Consider the following 23,189-nt stretch of genomic DNA (forward strand, 5'->3'; position numbering starts at 1 on the left):
AGTATGGCTATGCCAGGTAGGAGAACTGCGCAAACTCCCTGTGCTTACCGGGGGGCTAGAGAGACCGGGCAGGCACCGTGTTATGCTATGGAGCGCATGGTGTTTCCAGTGCGGGTGGATAGCCCGGTGCGGTTCATACCAGCCCTTCGTATTGGCCGGGCTAGAGTGGGCATCGAGCCAGGTAAGGTTGGGCAGGCTCGGTGCTCAAGAGCTCCAGTGCGCCTGCACGGTCCGGTCTATTCAGAGCCACCTCCACACACCAGTCCTCCGGAAGCAGCTCCCCACACCAGGCTTCCTGTGCATGTCCTCGGCCCAGTACCACCAGTGCCAGCACCACGCATCAGGCCTACAGTGCGCCTCGCCTCTCTTGTGCTGCCGGAGCCTCCCGCCTGTTCAGCGCTATCAGAGCCTTCCTCCTCTACAGCGCTGCTGAAGTCTCCTGTCTGTTCAGCACTATCAGAGCCTTCCTCCTCTACAGCGCTGCTGGAGTCTCTTGTCTGTTCAGAGCTATCAGAGCCTTTCTCCTCTCCTGCGCTACCGGAGTCTCCCGCCTGTTCAGCGCTTCTAGAACCTTCCTCCACTACAGCGCTGCCGGAGCCTCCTGGCTGTTTGGAGCAGCCTGAGCTGTCAGTCTGCATGAAGCAGCCAGAGATGTCAGTCTGTATGAAGCAGCCAGAGCTGTCAGTCTGCATGAAGCAGCCAGAGCTGCCAGTCTGAAAAGAGCTGTCAGTCTGCAAGGAGCTGCCAGTCTGCAAGGAGCTGCCAGTCTGCAAGGAGCTGCAGTCTGCAAGGAGCTGCCAGTCTGCAAGGTGCTGCCAGCCTGCATGGAGCAGCCAGAGCTGTCAGTCTGCATAGAGCAGCTAGATCCGCCAGTCAGCCATGATCTTATAGATCTGCCAGTCAACCAGATTCTTCCAGATCTGCCAGTCAACCAGTCTCTTCCAGATCTGCCAGTCAACCAGAATCTTCCAGATCCGCCAGCCAGCCAGGATCTACCGGAGCCTACTACCTGCCTGAGCTTCATCTCAGTACTGGGCTTCCTCTCAGTACTGGGCTTCCTCTCAGTACTGGGCTTTCTCTCAGTCCCGTGCTTCCCCTCAGTCCCGGGCTGCCCCTAAGTCCCAAGCTGCCCCTAAGTCCCAAGCTGCCCCTCAGTCCCGAGCTTCCCCTCAGTCCCGAGCTGCCTCAGTCCCGAGCTGCCCCTCAGTCCCGAGCTGCCCCTCAGTCCCGAGCTGCCCTTCAGTCCTGAGCTGCCCCTCAGTTCAGTGGGGTTCTGGGTGAGGACTATTAGGCCATGGTCGGCGGCGAGGGTGGATTATCCCAGGACGCGAAGGGGAGGAACTATGACATTAATGGAGTGGGGTCCATGTCCCGAGCCGGAACCGCCACCATGGACAGACGCCCACCCGGACCCTCCCTATGGTTGTGAGGTGCGTCTGGGAGTCCGCACCTTAGGGGGGGGGGGGTTCTGTCACGCCTTCGTCATTGTATTTTGTGTTTTCGTTATATATTTGTTCAGGCCAGGGTGTGAAATGGGTTTATTGTGTTGTCGTATTGGGGATTTTGTAGGCATTGGGATTGTGGTTGATTAGGGGTGTGTCTAGTTTAGGCTTGGATCCCTGAGGCGGTTCTCAATCAGTAACAACCACGTTGCATTTCGGTCCGACTCTCTCTCGACAAACGAAGAACGCCGTTACACTTGTGTCTATAAGGTAGTAGTTTTGGAATTGTTAGCTCGATTACTTGTTGGTTATTACTGCATTGTCGGAACTAGAAGCACAAGCATTTCGCTACACTCGCATTAACATCTGCTAACCATGTGTATGTGACAAATACAATTTGATTTGATTTGATTTGAAGAAAGATACTCTTATTCACTTCCCTCCACCACAATGAATAGCCCTTCCCATCATCTGATCATTTTCTGGTGCAAAATAGGGCGTATGATGATCACTTTTCGTCTAGCACGTCTGGCAATTATCAATCTCCTGCTGTGTATGAAAGACTTTAAAGTGGTCATTGAGCACCATACGCTACACACCACAAGTAACATGATTTTGAAATGGAACAAGTGGACCATACCTGGTATTCTGTGGAACACTGGGTGAAATAATGTTATGGAGATAGATGTGGTGAATGTGGTGAAGAGATGATTGGAGTCAGAGGGCATTGGAGAAGAGGAGAGAGAATGTGTTAGTTTGGCTCATGGAGATCCTTCAGCCTCGAAGTAAAGCAGAAACTTTGATATCTTTTTTTATATATTACATTAACACACTGCACATATGACGCAGACTAGTAAGTGGAAATTGGGCATCATGCACTGTAAGACCAGAGAGCTGTTGAGAGGATTATCTCCTCCCGAATATAACACAGCATTACGCTGTATGCAATTTATTTGAAATATTATCTCAGATGATGGAGTGGAGTAATCTGAGTGTTAATGGGAAAACCTCCCACTGAGGGTGACACATGATGGGGAATACATGAGAACTAAGTCTCCTTTACAGTACTCTTCTATGTATCAATGTTGAAATGTCACCTGGCTGATCTCAGGTCAGAGAGCATATCTATCCACAAGCTATAGTTACTGTGGTACATAGATTTTTTTCGTTGTTAGGCCTTCCGAGTGGCGCAACGGTCTAAGGCACTGCATAGCAGTGCTTGAGGCATCACTACAAACCCAGGTTTGATCCCAGGCTGTGTTGCAGCTGGCTGCGACCAGCAGACCCATGAGGCGGCGCCCAATTGGCCCAGCGTCGTCCGGGTTAGGGGATGGTTTAGCCGGCCGGGATGTCCTTGACCCATCATGCTCTAGTGACTCCTTGTGACTTCGGTTGTACGGTGTTTCCTCTGACACATTGGTGAGGCTGGCTTCCAGGTTAACTGAGCAGTGTGTCAAGAAGCAGTGCAGTTGGCAGGGTCACATTTCGGAGGACGCATGGCTCTCAACCTTTGTATCTCCCGAGTCCGTACAGGAGTTGCAGCGATGGGACAAGACTGTAACTACCATTTGGATATCACAAAAAATAGGTCAAATAATATTTGTTGTTGTTTGAGTAATACAAGTGTGATGTCAAATCAAATATGCACATGTCAATGAATGTTTAAGACCAAAACCCAGCTGCAAAACATTTAAAGTTAGAGAAATGAAAGAACTGTGAGAAGTCTAGGGTGAAAGGGGAAATATCTAAGATATTCTCAGTGAACACCACTATTTTCTTCTGATCTATTTTCCTAGCTGCTTTTTCGAAATTGGTAACAGTTGATACATTTTATTTGTAGATGTTGGAGCCCATGTCCTTGACAAAGTGTCTTTTCATGAACCTAGCATGAGACCGCATCACAAATACCGTAGATGGCTGGAACTGCATTCGTGCCCAGAATGGATAAGTCTGGTTTCAATTTTGAACTGACTGTCTGGTTTCTCAAAGAAAGGCCTGACGCTATCTTGTTCCCCTACAATCTGCCTTCCTCCATTTTCTTCTTAATTTTCTTCGGGTCCTCTGAAGGATAGATTACAAATGATAAAAGTGGGTTTTGCATCCAATCTCCCCAACACAATGCCCAAGCACTCTGCCGTGCCTTCTGTAATGAGGTCATTATTATGCATATCTCAGATATTTGGAGGAATGCGGCTTAAAAGCTTAGAAGTTTTAATTGATTAAGTAAAGCAGCCTCCATTTGCAACACAGATGGTTGTGTTCATGAAGGTCATAATATTTGAACGCCATATTCAAAGCATTCTAATTAAATATCGCTATATTCTGAATGCTATACAGAGCATTCGGAAAGTATCCAGATCAATCCATTTAAGAATAAGGCTGTAATGTAACAAAATGTGGAAAAAGTGAAGGGGTCGGAATACTTTCCGAATGCACTGTATATAAGTGAATGTCATGCTGCCTTTCCTTAGTCCGGGAAATCAACACCAAGATGATATTCGACCAGCATCGCCATGAACATCATATGCCTAGTAAAGCAACTCATTCACTACCTTCCTGAACATTTTCCATAACAATGTATTCTGGAGAGGTATTAATATTTGATGTATGCACAAGCCATTTTTGGAGGTAAAAATCTCTCCTTGACAAATGTTCTGTGGTCAGTTTTGAACTGAAATACTGTTCAGATCAGGGAGAAGCACTAAGGTTGTTAATCATGACTTGTAGGCTAGCCTGGAGTACAGACTCTTGCAGTAGAGGGGTATTTTACCACTCATTCTCCAGTCTAATGTCACAGCTGTCACAAATATTACCGACGGTGGCTCCCCTTCTGGTTCAGGTGGCGCTCGGCGGTCGTCGTCGCCGGTCTACTAGCTGCCACTGATCATTTGTTCTGTGTTCGTTTGGTTTTGTCTAATTGGTTTCACCTGTTCCTTGTTTGGTTGTTAGGGTGGGGTTATTTAAGTTTGTTTAGCCCGCTTCTGTTTGTGCGGGCTTGTTCATTTTGTATGTGTTAGAGTGGTTAGTGTTTTCATCGGGTTTCTCGCTGTCCTTATATTTCACGTTAGGGCACATTTTTGTTTTGTAGTTATACCGGGTTTGGGTATACTATTTTGTTCCTGTGATTATTTTGGACATTAAAGCGTGTTTTTCCCGCATCATTTGCTCTCTGCGCCTGACTCCACACCTATTCACTCATTGAGCGTTACAACAGCTTTTTTTTATCACTCTTGTTAGTTTGTCTTAATTACAGTATGTTGCAATTCCACTGTACTTAGAGTTGTTAAAGGCTTGTCTCATTATCTTTGCATTATTCTTTTTATCAGGATGTTCTTACTTGCAAGGTTTGACTGTTTTCACAAAATGTTACCCTTCATTATGCACTCTTTAAAAAATAAGATAACCATTTTTGGTTCCAGGTGGAACACTTTTGGGAAAGGCTTTTGTCATTTCTAAACGCGAGGATCACAATGGGTCAGATCAGCTGACTGACAATCACCAGACTCTCTCCCATCCGCAAAGGGGGGAGTAGGGAACGGTGGGGGTTTTGACACCTTCACACCCGGGCGTAAAATTTAAGCAGGAGAGAACTCTCTTTCTGTCTCTCTAGTACTGGGATTGAAACGTCCTTCGTCTCCAGAAGACTTTTACCCGCCAAAACCTTTGACGTCCAAAAAGTGGATAATTGAACAATAATTCTATCATAAAGAATGTGGGAAATGGTCAGTCGGGAGATGTAGAAAACTAATGTGATATTGCTTTTCATTTTGTGAAGTTATTAAAAATTGTATGGACCAAATACTGTAACTTTGAATGGATACCCCCTTTATATGTCAAGTTTCCATCCAATACGTTGTGCATAGGATATAACAAATGATAGTTGTGTTAAGATAGGAATGGGATTTTAGGAGTCATAAGGGATAACCTCTAAGCATATCCTTTGCAGAGTAACTATCCACACCCCGAGTGAGGTCAGAAAAGCGAGTCAGTGTGATGGAACTGCCCTTTTCGACCAGAGTGCTTAAAAGTACTGGCCAGGAATTATCACATCAGACCAGAAATACGTGAGACCGTGGTCCACACGTTTTAAATGGTTAGAATTTAACCTCAACACGAGGTGAAGAAGAAACTCACTAGACTAGACCAGGACACCGCCAGTCTGCAGCTGCGCATGTAAAGTGGTTTGGAACCTTGACTATCTACTCGAGTAAGAGGAGAAGAAAACTCTCCTCTCAGACAATCCCTGGTACGGCTAAGTAGCTGCTCTTAGGAAACAGCTCATTGGAGACCAGACAACTAAGAAGAAAGACATTTTGACTTCTGGTGGACAATCAGAGCATGCACAAGTGGTCCACAGGAAAGGCTCACCAAACCAACATTTTTCTGAAGGAGGGCTTGTTCCGACAGAGAAACTGTGAACGGTATTCAACACGTAAATACATTCATTACTTCTTATTCCAAATGGCTGGTGGTTTGTGTGCAAGATGTATGATTAATGTGTGGACAGTCCTAGAATGTATCCACAATAAATGTCCCTTTTTCTCACTCTTTTACCCACCCCCTCTCCATATATGTAACAAGCCGTCATATCTTGTCAATACACTAGGGACCTTTGTCTCATGGAAGTGTCTATGTGTATTCTGTGTTATTATTTAGTTAGCTATTAAATAAATATTGAAACAAATTTGTGTAGTACTCAAGGCTGGGGTTTTTGCGTATCCAAGAAGGTTGCGACCATTCAGAATTATGAGACTGATATGAGGTAATGATTAATAAATGACTGTTATCCATATATAACTTATATATCTTCTGGAGTTTAATTCGGGAGATGGTAACTCGTTTAAAAATGTATACCTTGGTGCCCCAAATCCTAATGAGTTAATTGTTACATGATTCATTTAATTGTGCAACAATTAAACATGTTTTGTGGATTAAATGAATAACATTCATCAGATTAATGAAGGTAAAGTCACAACAGGTTCTACATGGAACCCAATAGGTTTTTACCTGGAACCAAAACGGGTTCTTCAAAGGATTCTCCTATGGGAAGAACCCTTCCAGGTTCTAGATAGCTGTTATATTATTGCTCCTCTCACCATGTATCCTTGCATTAAAGTCCTTTACACTGAGCTGAATCAGTGGATGTAAATATATACTTAGTGAAATCATGCTCTATTGGTTGCAAGTTTAGACACTTTTTTGCCCGATGTCACTTCTAAACTCTAAACCACAACCATCCACCTTAAGGCAGAGTATTTCAGTGCTGCTGCTATGTGACTTCTGCAATTTGACCTCAATGTAGGTTTCAGGGTAGTTATCTAATGTGGGGCAGCAGAGATTGCATTGTATCCATGGGGCCTGCCAGAGACTGCATTTCTGGGAACCTTTGGAGGCACACAAACTTCTTAAAGCAATGCACTTGTGATGGCCTACTCGCCACACTGCATGCATCAGCAGTCTGTTTCAAGCCTCCATCCATCCCCTCTGTGTTGGGTGGGCAGACAATGAAAATATATTTTCCACTAAAATGTAACAGCCCCCTACAAATATTTATCAGTGTGCCCAGAAGCAGGCTGTACTGTAATTGCATTCTTGAGTCCACTGGTAAAATTCTATTATATCCCCAAAATGGTGAGCATGTGTTCAGCCGGTGTTCTTAACCTTCTGGTCCCCTGTGTAATCATTGATTTACTGGTTGAAAGTCTATTCCTAGAACAATAATGTGGCTCTTTGAAAAATTATAATTGAAAGAATATTAATGATTGAAAAATATCTGACATGTTTAACACAAATTTTAACATTTACTTTTTCCCAAAAAATGTTATCCCACACAAGAGCCAAATGAAAAAGCTGCAATGTCACCCAAGTCAACTGGAGCAATAATCCAGCGATGTCCGTAGACATCTTGGTGTGGAAAGAAACTGACCTGGGATGCATTGCCTCTGGGCTCTGTTGTTCCTTTGTCATGGGCTAATGTTTGCGTGGACACACACATGCCTCCTCAGGGTGAAAACTCGTCTCTACCCGTCGGATCACAAGTTCAATTCATTTCACAGTTGGCGGCACCCACAGTCCTTTTGCCCAGCCTGTTGTCTGGGGCTGTAGAGAGATGGAAGAATATGATGTGCCTCGAGCTGTAGTCTCTCCCCCCATGAAGACTCAACTCGCCCAGGGACAGATCTGGTCTGATAGAACCGTTGTGCTGCCTGCCTGCTTCACTGCCTGCCTGCCTGGCTGACTGTCTGAATGCACTCGCCTGGCTGCCTGCCTGGCGGCCTGCCTGCTTGGCTGCCTGCGCTCGCCTGCCTGCATGCCTGCCTGGCTGCCTGCCTGGCGGCCTGCCTGCTTGGCTGCCTGCGCTCGCCTGCCTGCCTGCGCTCGCCTGCCTGCCTGCTTGCCTGTCTGCCACAGATTACAAGTGTCCAGACACAGAGAATAAAAATGTCCAGACACCTGAAATGATAAGGATACAAGAGGAGATGAGAGTGTCCAGAAACAGGGGGAAAAAATGTTCAGACACCTGAAATGATAAGGATACAAGAGGAGATGAGAGTGTCCAGACACCTGAAATGATAAGGATACAAGAGGAGATGAGAGTGTCCAGACACCTGAAATGATAAGGATACCAGAGGAGATGAGAGTGTCCAGACACCTGAAATGATAAGGATACAAGAGGAGATGAGAGTGTCCAGACACCTGAAATGATAAGGATACCAGAGGAGCTGAGAGTGTCCAGACACCTGAAATGATAAGGATACAAGAGGAGATGAGTGTCCAGACACCTGGAATGATAAGGATACAAGAGGAGATGAGAGTGTCCAGACACCTGAAACGATAAGGATACAAGAGGAGATGAGTGTCCAGACACCTGAAATGATAAGGATACAAGAGGAGATGAGAGTGTCCAGACACCTGAAATGATAAGGATACCAGAGGAGATGAGAGTGTCCAGACAACTGAAATGATAAGGATTGTTACGGATACAGTTATCCTGTGTGTGTGTATCCTGTGTGTTTCTTTTCTCTCCTTCTCCCCTCACAGGTGAAAATCATCACTCCCCAATCAGTCAACAATCAATACTACCGTAGCTTCTGTAAAAATTTCTCTGCGGTAGTTGCTCCATTGACCGATTTGCTTAGTCCGGCTAGATCATTTGTGTGGTCCCCTGATTGTAAGAGAGCTTTTGAATCAGCGAAAGCACTCTTATGTAGTACACCTGTACTTGCTGCTCCAGATTTTGAACAACCGTTCAAACTTGAGGTAGATGCTAGTGCCAGAGGTGCTGGTGCTGTTCTACTGCAGCAGGACAAGAGTGGAGTGGATCATCCCGTTTGTTATTTTTCACGTAAATTTAATAAATGTCAAACAAACTATGCGACAATAGAACAAGAAGCTCTTGCTTTGTTGTTGGCTCTGCAATACTTTGAAGTATATATTGGTTCCAGTACCCTACCCGTGATTGTATATACTGACCATAACCCCTTAGTTTTTCTCCACCGAATGTACAACCAGAACCAGCGCCTTATGCGTTGGGCGCTGATTGTACAAAATTATAATTTGGAGATCCGCCACAAAAAGGGTTCTGATAATGTGTTGGCAGATGCTTTGTCTCCTGTGTGAAAATGATTTCTGTATGTTTTGCAAGGTTGTTGCTTTGTTGTGAGTATTCATTGAAATACTGTAGTCGCAACCCCTAGGGTTGCTCTTTTAAGGGTGGGAGTGTTACGGATACAGTTATCCTGTGTGTGTGTATCCTGTGTGTTTCTTTTCTCTCCTTCTCTCCTCACAGGTGAAAATCATCACTCCCCAATCAGTCAACAATCAATCATCAATCAGAAGACACACCTCCTCCTATTTCCTAACCTATCACAGTTCCTTCCCCATGGTTTAAAAACCCCATCATTTGTTTGTTCTAGAGCTCAATCTCTCTGTAAATGCCATGTCTGTAGGTCTCTGTGTTTCACTCTCGCTTTGTGTCTTAACCTCTCTTTTGTTTAAGCACTTCATAGCACTTTGTCATCACCTGTGAGTATTGTTTTTGGTTATGGTGTTTGTTTGTTGCTGGTGGGAAAAGGGGGAAACCAAGACAAATCGCCCATGGGCATACACTACCCGTAGGTGAACTTTGTTAAATACACTAGTTAGAACTGGGCGGACCACCCACTGTATTTTTGGTTAGTTAGTTAGCTGTTGTTAAAGTAGGCTAGTCTAGCTTAGGGGTGTTTTTGAATACTTATTGTTTCTTTCCTTGGGTCCAGCTCAGCCCCTTTTCCTGCTCCCCCCATTACCGTGTGTTTATAAATAAACCTGGAGTTTGACGGTAGATTTCTGTTGTCGTGGTTATTTCGTTCACACTTTTACTTTGTCACAATAATAATTTGCATGAGTTATGTTACGGGTCTCATTACCATCCCCCCTAGACTGTCGGGCCAAAAGGGATTCGTAACAAGGATACAAGAGGAGATGAGATTGTCCAGACACCTGAAATGATAAGGATACCAGAGGAGATGAGAGTGTCCAGACACCTGAAATGATAAGGATACAAGAGGAGATGAGAGTGTCCAGACACCTGAAATGATAAGGATACAAGAGGAGATGAGAGTGTCCAGACACCTGAAATGATAAGGATACAAGAGGAGATGAGAGTGTCCAGACACCTGAAATGATAAGGATACAAGAGGAGATGAGTGTCCAGACACCTGAAATGATAAGGATACAAGAGGAGATGAGAGTGTCCAGACACCTGAAATGATAAGGATACCAGAGGAGATGAGAGTGTCCAGACACCTGAAATGATAAGGATACAAGAGGAGATGAGAGTGTCCAGATACCTGAAATGATAAGGATACCAGAGGAGATGAGTGTCCAGACACCTGAAATGATAAGGATACAAGAGGAGATGAGAGTGTCCAGACACCTGAAATGATAAGGATACAAGAGGAGATGAGTGTCCAGACACCTGAAATGATAAGGATACAAGAGGAGATGAGAGTGTCCAGATACCTGAAATGATAAGGATACCAGAGGAGATGAGTGTCCAGACACCTGAAATGATAAGGATACAAGAGGAGATGAGAGTGTCCAGACACCTGAAATGATAAGGATACAAGAGGAGATGAGTGTCCAGACACCTGAAATGATAAGGATACAAGAGGAGATGAGAGTGTCCAGACACCTGAAATGATAAGGATACCAGAGGAGATGAGTGTCCAGACACCTGGAATGATAAGGATACAAGAGGAGATGAGTGTCCAGACACCTGAAATGATAAGGATACAAGAGGAGATGAGAGTGTCCAGACACCTGAAATGATAAGGATACAAGAGGAGATGAGAGTGTCCAGACACCTGAAATGATAAGGATACAAGAGGAGATGAGAGTGTCCAGACACCTGAAATGATAAGGATACCAGAGGAGATGAGTGTCCAGACACCTGGAATGATAAGGATACAAGAGGAGATGAGTGTCCAGACACCTGAAATGATAAGGATACATGAGGAGATGAGAGTGTCCAGACACCTGAAATGATAAGGATACAAGAGGAGATGAGTGTCCAGACACCTGAAATGATAAGGATACACCTAAAATTATAAGGATACCAGAGGAGATGTGAGTGTCCAGACACCTGAAATGATAAGGATACCAGAGGAGATGAGTGTCCAGACACCTGAAATGATAAGGATACACCTGAAATGATAAGGATACCAGAGGAGATGTGAGTGTCCAGACACCTGAAATGATAAGGATACATGAGGAGATGAGAGTGTCCAGACACCTGAAATGATGAGGATACAAGAGGAGATGAGTGTCCAGACACCTGAAATGATAAGGATACAAGAGGCGATGAGAGTGTCCAGACACCTGAAATGATAAGGATACCAGAGGAGATGAGAGTGTCCAGACACCTGAAATGATAAGGATACAAGAGGAGATGAGAGTGTCCAGACACCTGAAATGATAAGGATACAAGAGGAGATGAGTGTCCAGACACCTGAAATGATAAGGATACCAGAGGAGATGTGAGTGTCCAGACACCTGAAATGATAAGGATACCAGAGGAGATGAGAGTGTCCAGACACCTGAAATGATAAGGATACCAGAGGAGATGAGAGTGTCCAGACACCTGAAACGATAAGGATACCAGAGGAGATGAGTGTCCAGACACCTGAAATGATAAGGATACAAGAGGAGATGAGAGTCTCCAGACACCTGAAATGATAAGGATACCAGAGGAGATGAGTGTCCAGACACCTGAAATGATAAGGATACCAGAGGAGATGAGAGTCTCCAGACACCTGAAATGATAAGGATACCAGAGGAGATGAGAGTGTCCAAACACCTGAAATGATAAGGATACCAGAGGAGATGAGAGTGTCCAGACACCTGAAATGATAAGGATACCAGAGGAGATGAGAGTGTCCAAACACCTGAAATGATAAGGATACCAGAGGAGATGAGAGTGTCCAGACACCTGAAATGATAAGGATACCAGAGGAGATGAGAGTGTCCAGACACCTGAAATGATAAGGATACCAGAGGAGATGAGAGTGCTAAATGCATCATTACTGCTCCATAAAGGCAAATGATTTATTTTCCTTTCCTATAAAAACATCTTAGATATTATTTAGTAATGTTTCTGTATTTTACTCTATATTATTATCATATCACACCAAAAATAATCTGATATGTGGTCATCTAAACCCAAAATGATGCTTAAAACTGTAATTTGACTTATAATTATAGTTGAAAGGTAACTTTTTTTGCCAGTAAATCATAGTTTGCCATTGTCAACAACTTGGCAATAATTTTTTAAAATGTTGTAACCAACGTGGCTATATAAAAAAGAAAGATTCTTAAGATTTTGGTGTTAGAAAATGCCATTACTGATGGGCGGTGTCGACAGTTCATGAGAACGTGCACCACAATGATTTGTTTGAAGACAAATAGCTGCTATTATAAGATATGGCCTTCAAAGCCACTGTTCTCCATGGCCAGATTAATGGGACCAGCCTCTTGACGATATCACACTGCAACATGATGAACGGGAAATTAGCATAAAAGACTCCTTGCATTCTCTTAATGAGCTTTAATAAAAAGTGGCCACACGTCACGAGGAAATGGTCCTGATTGATGTCTCACATTATTGGGGATTGCACCCCTCAGAAATCCACAACCCTTGTCTTCTGTCTGGTTCTCCTGCCCTCTCTCCCAATCTCTATCCCTCTCCTTCTCTCTCAATCTCTCTCTACTTCTCTCTCATTCTCTCTGTCAGTTCTGCCTGCTGCTGAAGCCTGGTTTCTGCTTTTCCAGGACAACACCCAAGGGACGATCTACTGATAACAGGCCTGTCATACTGGCCCACTCTCGGCTCTCACACCTCTATTTTATTCAATAGCACAGTTCTGAAGTCAACCCACGTTTTTCTTCATGCCACAAATATTAGATTTTTCATTTCCCTAAGCAACAACTCCCTTCATCAGGGTGTCTTCAATGTGAACAACACAGAGCTGTGTTTCTGAATGGGTTATGGATTTGTTTAGGATGTCAATACTATGTTCGTGTTACAGGTCTGGGAGAGAGTAAACACACTGTGCTTCCCTGAATGAGTGAACACTACAGGATACAGAGGATATACACTGAGTGAACAAAACATCAGGAACTCCTGCTCTTTCCATGACATAGACTGACCAGATGAATCCAGGTGAAAGATATGATCCCTTATTGATGTCACTTTTTAAATCTCGTTCAATCATTGTAGATGAAGGGGAGGAGACAGGTTTTTAAGCCTCAAGACAATTGAGACATGGATTGTGTATGTGTGCCATTCAGAGGGTGAATGGGCAAGACAACATATTCAAGTGCCTTTGAATGGGGTATTGTATTTGGTGCCAGGCGCACAGGTTTGCGTGTGCCACGAACTGCAACGCTGCTGGGTTTTTCACGCTCCAGTTTCTCATGTGTATCAAGAATGGTCCACCACCAAAAGGACATCCAGCCAACTTGACACAACTGTATGAAGTATTAGTCAACATGGGCCTGCATCCATGTGGAACGCTTTCCACACATTCCATGCCCGACGGATTGAGGCTGTTCTGAGAGTAAAAGGGGCTGCAAATCAAGGTGTTCCTAATGTTTTGTACACTCAGTGTATATACATATATAAATATACAGGATATATGTGAGGGAAAATGTACTGCTCTAATGTATGGACCTGTCCTTCTTCTTCTCGTCACACTAAATCTACTCTGAGGTGTTGCCTAATGAAGCAGCCAGCGGAGAGTGTGTGATGACTATGCATCAGCCGCAATTGTGATTTTGGGACGCCATTCCCACCGAGCTGCAATTACCAGCCATTTGTGGCTGGAATGAGAGCTTGTCGCTTGCAGCTCAATGTTCCACCACCACCATTATGCCAAAAAGCTAGAGGATTCGATGTGCATAACAAAACACACATCTCATTGCTCGTTCTCCACCCTACTGGGCACTGATTTGCACTCACTGCAGTTTCCTCTCTCTCTCTGATGAGCTGATTGTGTATATTCCTGTGTGTTTGTGTGTGTGTGTTTGCGTGCACCTGTGTCTCTATTTATGAGTAAATACATTCTGAAAAATGTAGACACTCCATTGGCTTTCCACATTAGCTAAGACATTGTACACATCACAGCCAACAAACCCCCAAATACACAGCCTGTCCTGGGCTTGCATTTTGGCATTTGGGTGTCAGATGGTTTGTATCTCTCAGCCATTTGCTCCATTTGTGTCAGCTTTGGTCCAGCTTTGAATGAGCTATCCCTTCAACGTAATGGCAGAACCTCCCTTTACAGAACAACAGCCTTTCTTCAAAATCAGCACTGAGTGTCTGGGCCACATACAGCACAGTACTGTTGCTGTCCTGCTATGCATGCTAGATCTGCTCTCCCTGGTATTAGTATTCAGACAGGTGTGGTATGGTCACTGCTGCTCTTCTGGTGTTGGCTCGCTCGTTGGCGTCATGCTGACAGAAGCAATTCCATGTCCACCACTGCCCTGTGCTGCTCTCTCCTCATAATAGATATTGACAGGTGGAGTGCAGATAACACTCATCTCCATCCTAACATGATTGGATATGTTATAGAGGGATTTTTCATCATTATAGCATTCAATTCACAACTTTGTCGGCCCGCTAATAGCATTTCATGCTAGCATACGCCGTGCCCTGTAGCTGAATGGCTGTGTAATTGTCACCCTTCCTCTCATCTCTGGTTCCTCGTGCTCCAGCCCGGCAGGTAATAAGCCCTGCCAGTGGTCTTATACTTCATCTTTATTTCAACCCCCAAGCTGAAGGCTGCATGGTCCCCTCATCTCTTGCTAGTGTCCGACTGTTTCCCTGTTTACATTTTAAAAAATGCTGTTTTATACCTTGCCATCAAAATGCACAGTTGATGAATAATGCATGTCTCTTATTAATGACCTTTAGAGCATGCAGCCCTAATGCAGATAGAGACAGCAATATATCCCTGCCCTAATAAAAGGCTGTGTATCTATATACAATATATAGATGTAAATTAATCCTTCCAATAACCCACCTGACATTGTCTTTAATATGGTGTGATGTTTCCAACTGTGTGAGCAAACTAATGAAATAAAAAGCTATGCTGGGAAGACAGGAGGAATGCTTTACATTTGAGCAGATGCTCGTATCCAGAGTGACTTACAGGAGCAATTAGGGTTAAGTGCCTTGCTCAATGGCACATCGGCAGATTTTTCACCTACTCTGCTCAGAGATTTGACCCAGCGACCTTTCAGTTACTGGCCCAACGCACAGTGTCTCCCGACCCCTCCTGTCTCAGCCTCCAGTATTTATGCTGCAGTAGTTTATGTGTCAGGGGGCTAGGGTCAGTCTGTTATATCTGGAGTATTTCTCCTGTCTTATCTGGTGACCTGTGTGAATTTAAGTATGCTCTCTCTGATTCTCTCTCTTTTTCTTTCTTTTTCTTTCTTTCTTTCTTTCTTTCTTTCTTTCTTTCTTTCTTTCTTTCTTTCTTTCTTTCTTTCTTTCTTTCTTTCTTTCTTTCTTTCTTTTGGAGGACCTGAGTCCTAGGACCATGCCTCAGAACTACCTGGCCTGATGACTCCTTGCTGTCCCAAGTCCACCTGGCCGTGCTGCTGCTCCAATTTCAACTGTTCTGCCTGCGGCTATGGAACCCTCACTTCTTCACCGGACGTGCTACCTGTCCCAGACCTGCTGTTTTCAACTCTCTAGAGACAGCAGGAGCGTTTGAGATTCTCTGAATGATCGCCTATGAAAAGCCAACTGACATGTTACACCCTCGACAACCACTGTGATTATTATTATTTGACCCTACTGGTCATCTATGAACATTTGTACATCTTGGCCATGTTCTGTTATAACCTCCACCCGGCATAGCCAGAAGAGAACTGGCCACCCCTCATAGCCTGGTTCCTCTCTAGGTTTCTTCCTAGGTTCTGGCCTTTTTAGGGAGTTTTTCCTAGCCACCGTGCTTCTACACCTGCATTGTTTGCTGTTTGAGGTTTTAGGTTGGGTTTCTGTACAGCACTTTGTGACATCAGCTGATGTAAGAAGGGCTTTATAAATACATTTGATATGATTTTGATTTGATTTGACTTAACCACTAGGCTACCTTCCGCCCCTTCAGGACCTCATAACATTAAGTTACACAGAGACAATCACAACGTTATAGCGTACAGTGTCCTTGCTTTTCAATATACTAAGAGATACAGACAGTTATGAATGGAATGCTATGTAAAGGATAGAATGAATAGGAGTCTCTTAAACCTGAGGAGGAAAATAATAAGGCATACTAGCCTCCCAAGGACTTTTACCTGCATCACACTGAACATGTGCTTTAATGTGGGAGATCACAAATACAAATTCCCTACAAAAGGCTGTACAGTTATGTTTGTATTGCTGTGCAAGTTGGTGTATCATTTTCACAAAGCACATTCACACAACATGATACAAATGTGAAAATCATTTAACTGAATAGTAAACACTGTCGTACCCACTGAATCCTAACTCAAGCTCAACAGGCACATTGGAATTCAAGGAGGCTCTGCGATTCTGAAGTGGTACGATCTCAAGAATAAATGCACCAACTCCTGATATGGAGATGGGAGAAAGATAATTATATTTCCAATTTGACATAAAGACACTTTGGAATAAGTAAGCAATGAATTAATGCATATATATCGGTTTCCATGCCAATTCATAATGCAGAGTACCATCACAACTCAGATGGCATCAATATGCATATTGCTCTTGCACGCGCACACACACACACACACACACACACACACACACACACACACACACACACACACACACACACACACACACACACACACACACACACACACACACACACACACACACACACACACACACACACACACACACACACACCGTACATGCTGATCCATCTCCAGCCCTTCAAATGTGATTTCACTGGACAAACACACACAGTGCATAATGCATGAAATGACCATGGATCACTAGAGGTGATGTGAGGGTATCAGTGTGTTTATCAGTAAGATAAAGAAATAAGAATTTGTCCTTAACTGACTTGCCTAATTAAATAAACGTAAAATAAAACTACTAAAATAAATAATACAAATCAGAAGGCTAGCGGATAGAGAGCTGAGCCCCAGCCCACAGCCACCCAGCCCACTGTTAAAGGCATGTGGGACTAAGGGAGCATGAGACTCATGAAGCCAACCTAATCACTTCCTTTAGCCTGCTTCTTTAATAGACAGGATATAAGGATTATAATCAATTCATATTGTGCATTTGGCTGTCCCAGATTCCTACAGCACAGAGCAGAGACTGCTCAGAGACATGCTCATCAGGAGAGAGAAGGAAAACAGCTTCTACCAATGTGGCTCTTGCTGAGAACAGAAGGAACAAGGTCAGTGAGAGCAGTGTCGCTCGATAGCCTTTATGGGTTTGTGAACTATTTACAAGGATCTTTTATACATCTGAATGAATCCATGATTTACCTTCACCATGCTGCATTGATTGAAATAATGTCAAGATTATCTAAACTACCAGTTGCAAACAATTGTTCACATTTCCATATCTAACGCAGCATTTGACATGCTATGGCACAAACTGTTATGTCACAACAGACATGACCTTAACAAGAAGCACTTTAGATGTCTTGCAAGACAAGCCCCAAATCTGAATAGTGCCCTGGTTCTTAAAATAAAAATGGAATGCGCCTCTTTCCAAAGACAAGGCAACAAAGAGAATATTCTCCCATCAACTACGGTATATCACCATGAATAAATCCTTTAGAATTTCTTCCTGTATTTTTTTAGACAGAAAACTCACAATAGTGGGGAGAGAGTCGTATGTGTGTGAAGGTAGAGAGTTCTGTGCCTCCGTCACAATGGCCCACTATTATTGAATTTACAGTCCGTCTTGGTGCTCAGGCCTGTCCATTAGGATCTAGCTGGCAGGGCCATGCGTGGCATGCCTCTCCTCCTCCCCTGGCTATCACACAGCCGAAGGGCACAGTGAAGTGGTCAGAGTAGACTGGTCAGGAGGGGTGATGGACGGCTGGACGGCTCACGCTACTGGGAGGTCCCTCAGGGGTCAAGCTTTTAACACCCTCCCAGTCTGGCGTGAAGTGTAGAGGTCACAGCTAAGACACTCTGCCCAGCCATTTCCTTTTCCACTTGTCTTGGAACCGCAAAATTTCACTACAGGGCGTGGTACCCCTTTACTCCTCTGCACTGGGTCTTTGACTGTCCCTCGTAGTGATGTAGTGGGGCGGCAGGTAGCCTAGTAGTTAGAGAGTTGGGCCAGTAACATAAAGGTTGCTAGATTGAATCCCTGAGCTGCCAAGGTAAAAATCTGTCGTTCTGCCCCACTGTTCCTAGGCCGTCATTGTAAATAAGAATTGGTTCTTAACTCACTTGCCTAGTTAAATAGAAATATACTGTTTACAGTCTCCTCTTCAGTACCTACCTCCTCTTACACCCCTCCTTTCTGGGATATCACTTAGCTGAAATGTCTGCCTTTAGACCTGAGACTTGGAGCGATCTACATAATGGAGGTTGTCATGCAGGTGACACCTGCTTGGTGTACTTGACCTCCCCATACCAATGTGGAGCCTCAGGGATTAGAGAAAAAGGGAGGGATGTGGGAGGGCTGCAGCACTGTGCACTGTCCCTATGAGACAAGGTCACCTTAAATGGATTGGGATGAGAAGAAACCAATTCCCCCTGGGACAAAATCAGGGAGCAACTTGTGAAAAAATAATTAAGCAGGATGCACATCAGTGGATGTCACAGCCAGAGGGGTGAGGGTGAAGGGGTGGACACACAAAATCCTAAAGACAAGGGTAATGTTTTTTCACTTGATATCTGAAAGCGTCACAATGGACAAAGGATAATTTTTTCGACCTCAAAAACAGTTAGGTTTTGTGAAAGGAGGTACTTTTGAAGGAAAAAGGCCTGGGGTTCAGAATGACGAAATTACATTTGTAACAATATTATGAAGTAGTCGACCCACATTAGTCTACGCCCACTGGCAATTACCTCACATTATTGTCTTAAATCAGTTAGGACAAACAGATTAGCATTTATTACATTCGTGACATAACTTAGCTTTGGTAAGATTTTTATTTTCACAACCAATTAGTAATTTGCAAGGTTAATGTCTCATTTGAGGACAAATCATTTCTAACTCTGATTTATGCCTGTTCCATTCCAACATACCTCTAATCTGTCAAACATCTTGGATAGTTTTATTGTAACAATAAGATTCTCTCTCTCAAATTCTCCAACAAGCACGCAATGACCACCAAACAATGCAGGAAGAACACCACCCCTCTTCAGAAACTCCCCCAAATGGAGATACTTACAGTGCCTTGCCCAAAGTATTCGGCCCCCTTGAATTTTGCGACCTTTTGCCACATTTCAGGCTTCAAACATAAAGATATAAAACTGTATTTTTTTGTGAAGAATCAACAACAAGTGGGACACAATCATGAAGTGGAACGACATTTATTGGATATTTCAAACTTTTTTAACAAATCAAAAACTGAAAAACCATTTTGAACCATTCCATTGTAGATTTTGCTTTATGTTTTGGATCATTGTCTTGTTGGAAGACAAATCTTCGTCCCAGTCTCAGGTCTTTTGCAGACTCCATCAGGTTTTCTTCCAGAATGGTCCTGTATTTGGCTCCATCCATCTTCCCATCAATTTTAACCATCATCCCTGTCCATGCTGAAGAAAAGCAGGCCCAAACCATGATGCTGCCACCACCATGTTTGACAGTGGGGATGGTGTGTTCAGGGTGATGGGCTGTGTTGCTTTTATGCCAAACATAACGTTTTGCATTGTTGCCAAAAAGTTCCATTTTGGTTTCATCTGACCAGAGCACCATCTTCCACATGTTTGGTGTGTCTCCCAGGTGGCATGTGGCAAACTTTAAACAACACTTTTTATGGATATCTTTAAGAAATGGCTTTCTTCTTGCCACTCTTCCAGTCCGCCACAGCACAAAAACATCCTGTGGCGGACTGCAATAGCATCGAACAGTCCCCGCGATATGCAACTGTTCAGGGAAGTCAGGAACCAATACACGCAGTCAGTCAGGAAAGCTAAGGCCAACTTCTTCAGGCAGAAGTTTGCATCCTGTAGCTCCAACTCCAAAAAGTTCTGGGACACTGTGAAGTCCATGGAGAACAAGAGCACCTCCTCCCAGCTGCCCACTGCACTGAGGCTAGGGAACACGGTCACCACCGACAAATCCATGATTATCGAAAACTTCAACAAGCATTTCTCAACGGCTGGCCATGCCTTCCGCCTGGCTACTCCTACTTCGGCCAACAGCTCCGGCCCCCCCGCAGCTCCTCGCCCAAGCCTCTCCAGGTTCTCCTTTACCCAAATCCAGATAACAGATGTTCTGAAAGAGCTGCAAAACCTGGACCCATATAAATCAGCTGGGCTTGACAATCTGAACCCTCTATTTCTGAAACTATCCGCCGCCATTGTCGCAACCCCTATTACCAGCCTGTTCAACCTCTCTTTCATATCGTCTGAGATGCCCAAGGATTGGAAACGACATCATAACCGCCATCGATAAAAGACAGTACTGTGCAGCCGTCTTCATCGACCTTGCCAAGGCTTTCGACTCTGTCAATCACCAGATTCTTATCGGTAGCCTCGGTTTTTAGGATGACTGCCTTGCCTGGTTCACCAATTACTTTGCAGACAGAGTTCAGTGTGTCAAATCGGAGGGCATGCTGTCCGGTCCTCTGGCAGTCTCTATGGGGGTGCCACAGGGTTCAATTCTCGGGCCGACTCTTTTCTCTGTATATATCAATGATGTTGGTCTTGCTGCGGGCGATTCCCTGATCCACCTCTACGCAGACGACACCATTCTATATACTTTCGACCCGTCATTGGACACTGTGCTATCTAACCTCCAAACGAGCTTCAATGCCATACAACACTCCTTCCGTGGCCTCCAACTGCTCTTAAACGCTAGTAAAACCAAATGCATGCTTTTCAACCGATCGCTGCCTGCACCCGCATGCCCGACTAGCATCACCACACTGGATGGTTCCGACCTTGAATATGTGGACACCTATAAGTACCTAGGTGTCTGGCTAGACTGCAAACTCTCCTTCCAGACCCATATCAAACATCTCCAATCGAAAATCAAATCAAGAGTCGGCTTTCTATTCCGCAACAAAGCCTCCTTCACTCACGCTGCCAAGCTTACCCTAGTAAAACTGACTATCCTACCGATCCTCGACTTCGGCGATGTCATCTACAAAATCGCTTCCAACACTCTACTCAGCAAACTGGATGCAGTTTATCACAGTGCCATCCGTTTTGTCACTAAAGCACCTTATACTACCCACCTGTGCGACTTGTATGCTCTAGTCGGCTGGCCCTCGCTACATATTCGTCGCCAGACCCACTGGCTCCAGGTCATCTACAAGGCCATGCTAGGTAAAGCTCCGCCTTATCTCAGTTCACTGGTCACGATTGCAACACCCATCCGTAGCACGCGCTCCAGCAGGTGTATCTCACTGATCATCCCTAAAGCCAACACCTCATTCGGCCACCTTTCGTTCCAGTACTCTGCTGCCTGTGACTGGAACGAATTGCAAAAATCGCTGAAGTTGGAGACTTTTATCTCCCTCACCAACTTCAAACATCAGCTATCTGAGCAGCTAACCGATCGCTGCAGCTGTACATAATCTATTGGTAAATAGCCCACCCATTTTCACCTACCTCATACCCACAGTTTTTATTTATTTACTTTTCTGCTCTTTTGTTCACCAATATCTCTACCTGTACATGATCATCTGATCATTTATCACTCCAGTGCTAATCTGCAATATTGTAATTATTCGCCTACCTCCTCATGCCTTTTGCACACATTGTATATAGACTCCCCTTTTTTTCTACTGTGTTATTGACTTGTTAATTGTTTACTCCATGTGTAACTCTGTGTTGTCTGTTCACACTGCTATGCTTTATCTTGGCCAGGTCGCAGTTGCAAATGAGAACTTGTTCTCAACTAGCCTACCTGGTTAAATAAAGGTGAAATAAAAAATAAATTAAAAATAAATGTAAAAAAGGGCAGATTTGTGCAATATACGACTGATTGTTGTCCTATGGACAGAGTCTCCCACCTCAGCTGTAGATCTCTGCAGTTCATCCAGAGTGATCATGGGCCTCTTGGCTGCATCTCTGATCAGTCTTCTCCTTGTATGAGCTGAAAGTTTAGAGGGACGGCCAGGTCTTGGTAGATTTGCAGTGGTCTGATACTCCTTCCATTTCAATATTATCGCTTGCACAGTGCTCCTTGGTATGTTTAAAGCTTGGGAAATCTTTTTGTATCTAAATCCGGCTTTAAACTTCTTCACAACAGTATCTCGGACCTGCCTGGTGTGTTCCTTGCTCTTCATGATGCTCTCTGCGCTTTTAACGGACCTCTGAGACTATCACAGTGCAGGTGCATTTATACGGAGACTTGATTACACACAGGTGGATTGTATTTATCATCATTAGTCATTTAGGTCAACATTGGATCATTCAGAGATCCTCACTGAACTTCTGGAGAGAGTTTGCTGCACTGAAAGTAAAGGGGCTGAATAATTTTGCACGCCCTATTTTTCAGTTTTTGATTTGTTAAAAAAGTTTGAAATAATCAATAAATGTCGTTCCACTTCATGATTGTGTCCCACTTGTTGTTGATTCTTCACCAAAAAAAAACAGTTTTATATCTTTATGTTTGAAGCCTGAAATGTGGCAAAAGGTTGCAAAGTTCAAGGGGGCCGATTACTTTCGCAAGGCACTGTATATCAGCTGGCAGAGATATCTTCACCAGCTTCAAAAACATCTTATATCAATTCAATGGTTGTCATTTTAGATTAATGAAGTGGAATCTCCTGAAGCATTTCCTGTGTGGCAGCGGCTTGGCCTTTAACTGTGTCTAATAAATCTGTTGTGGTCCACAGTGGCTTAAGGGACACGTCTGCCTGGCCAACCCATCATGGAAGAGTGGAGATGGATAGACATTGCCAATTCAAACCACTCACTGATATCGTTTATAAATCACACTCACTGCACAAGCCTTCCAACAGACACTTCACCAGCCAACCACATAAACGATCTACCGTGAGCTATATGAGCTTGCTACTGTGCGTTAGCCTGCAGCCCTATAGTGTCTGTATGAGTAGAGTGTACGCCCCCACA

At 44.2% G+C, this 23,189-nt stretch overlaps 1 protein-coding gene and 1 long non-coding RNA gene across 6 annotated transcripts in view; one reads left to right on the forward strand and one right to left on the reverse strand.

Annotated features, from left to right (window-relative positions):
• The window catches only part of LOC127930052 (protein shisa-6-like), an 83,801-nt gene that overhangs the window by 36,327 nt on the left and 24,285 nt on the right, over nt 1-23,189 (reverse strand). The gene's annotated exons all lie outside the window — the stretch shown is intronic.
• On the forward strand, nt 8,342-9,765 carry LOC127930053 (uncharacterized). Its single transcript, XR_008136616.1, has 2 exons — nt 8,342-8,483; nt 9,232-9,765. It is a non-coding gene; the product is annotated as an uncharacterized LOC127930053 (long non-coding RNA).

This window comes from Oncorhynchus keta, chromosome 5, assembly GCF_023373465.1.
Source record: "Oncorhynchus keta strain PuntledgeMale-10-30-2019 chromosome 5, Oket_V2, whole genome shotgun sequence".
Classification (NCBI taxonomy): domain Eukaryota; kingdom Metazoa; phylum Chordata; class Actinopteri; order Salmoniformes; family Salmonidae; genus Oncorhynchus; species Oncorhynchus keta.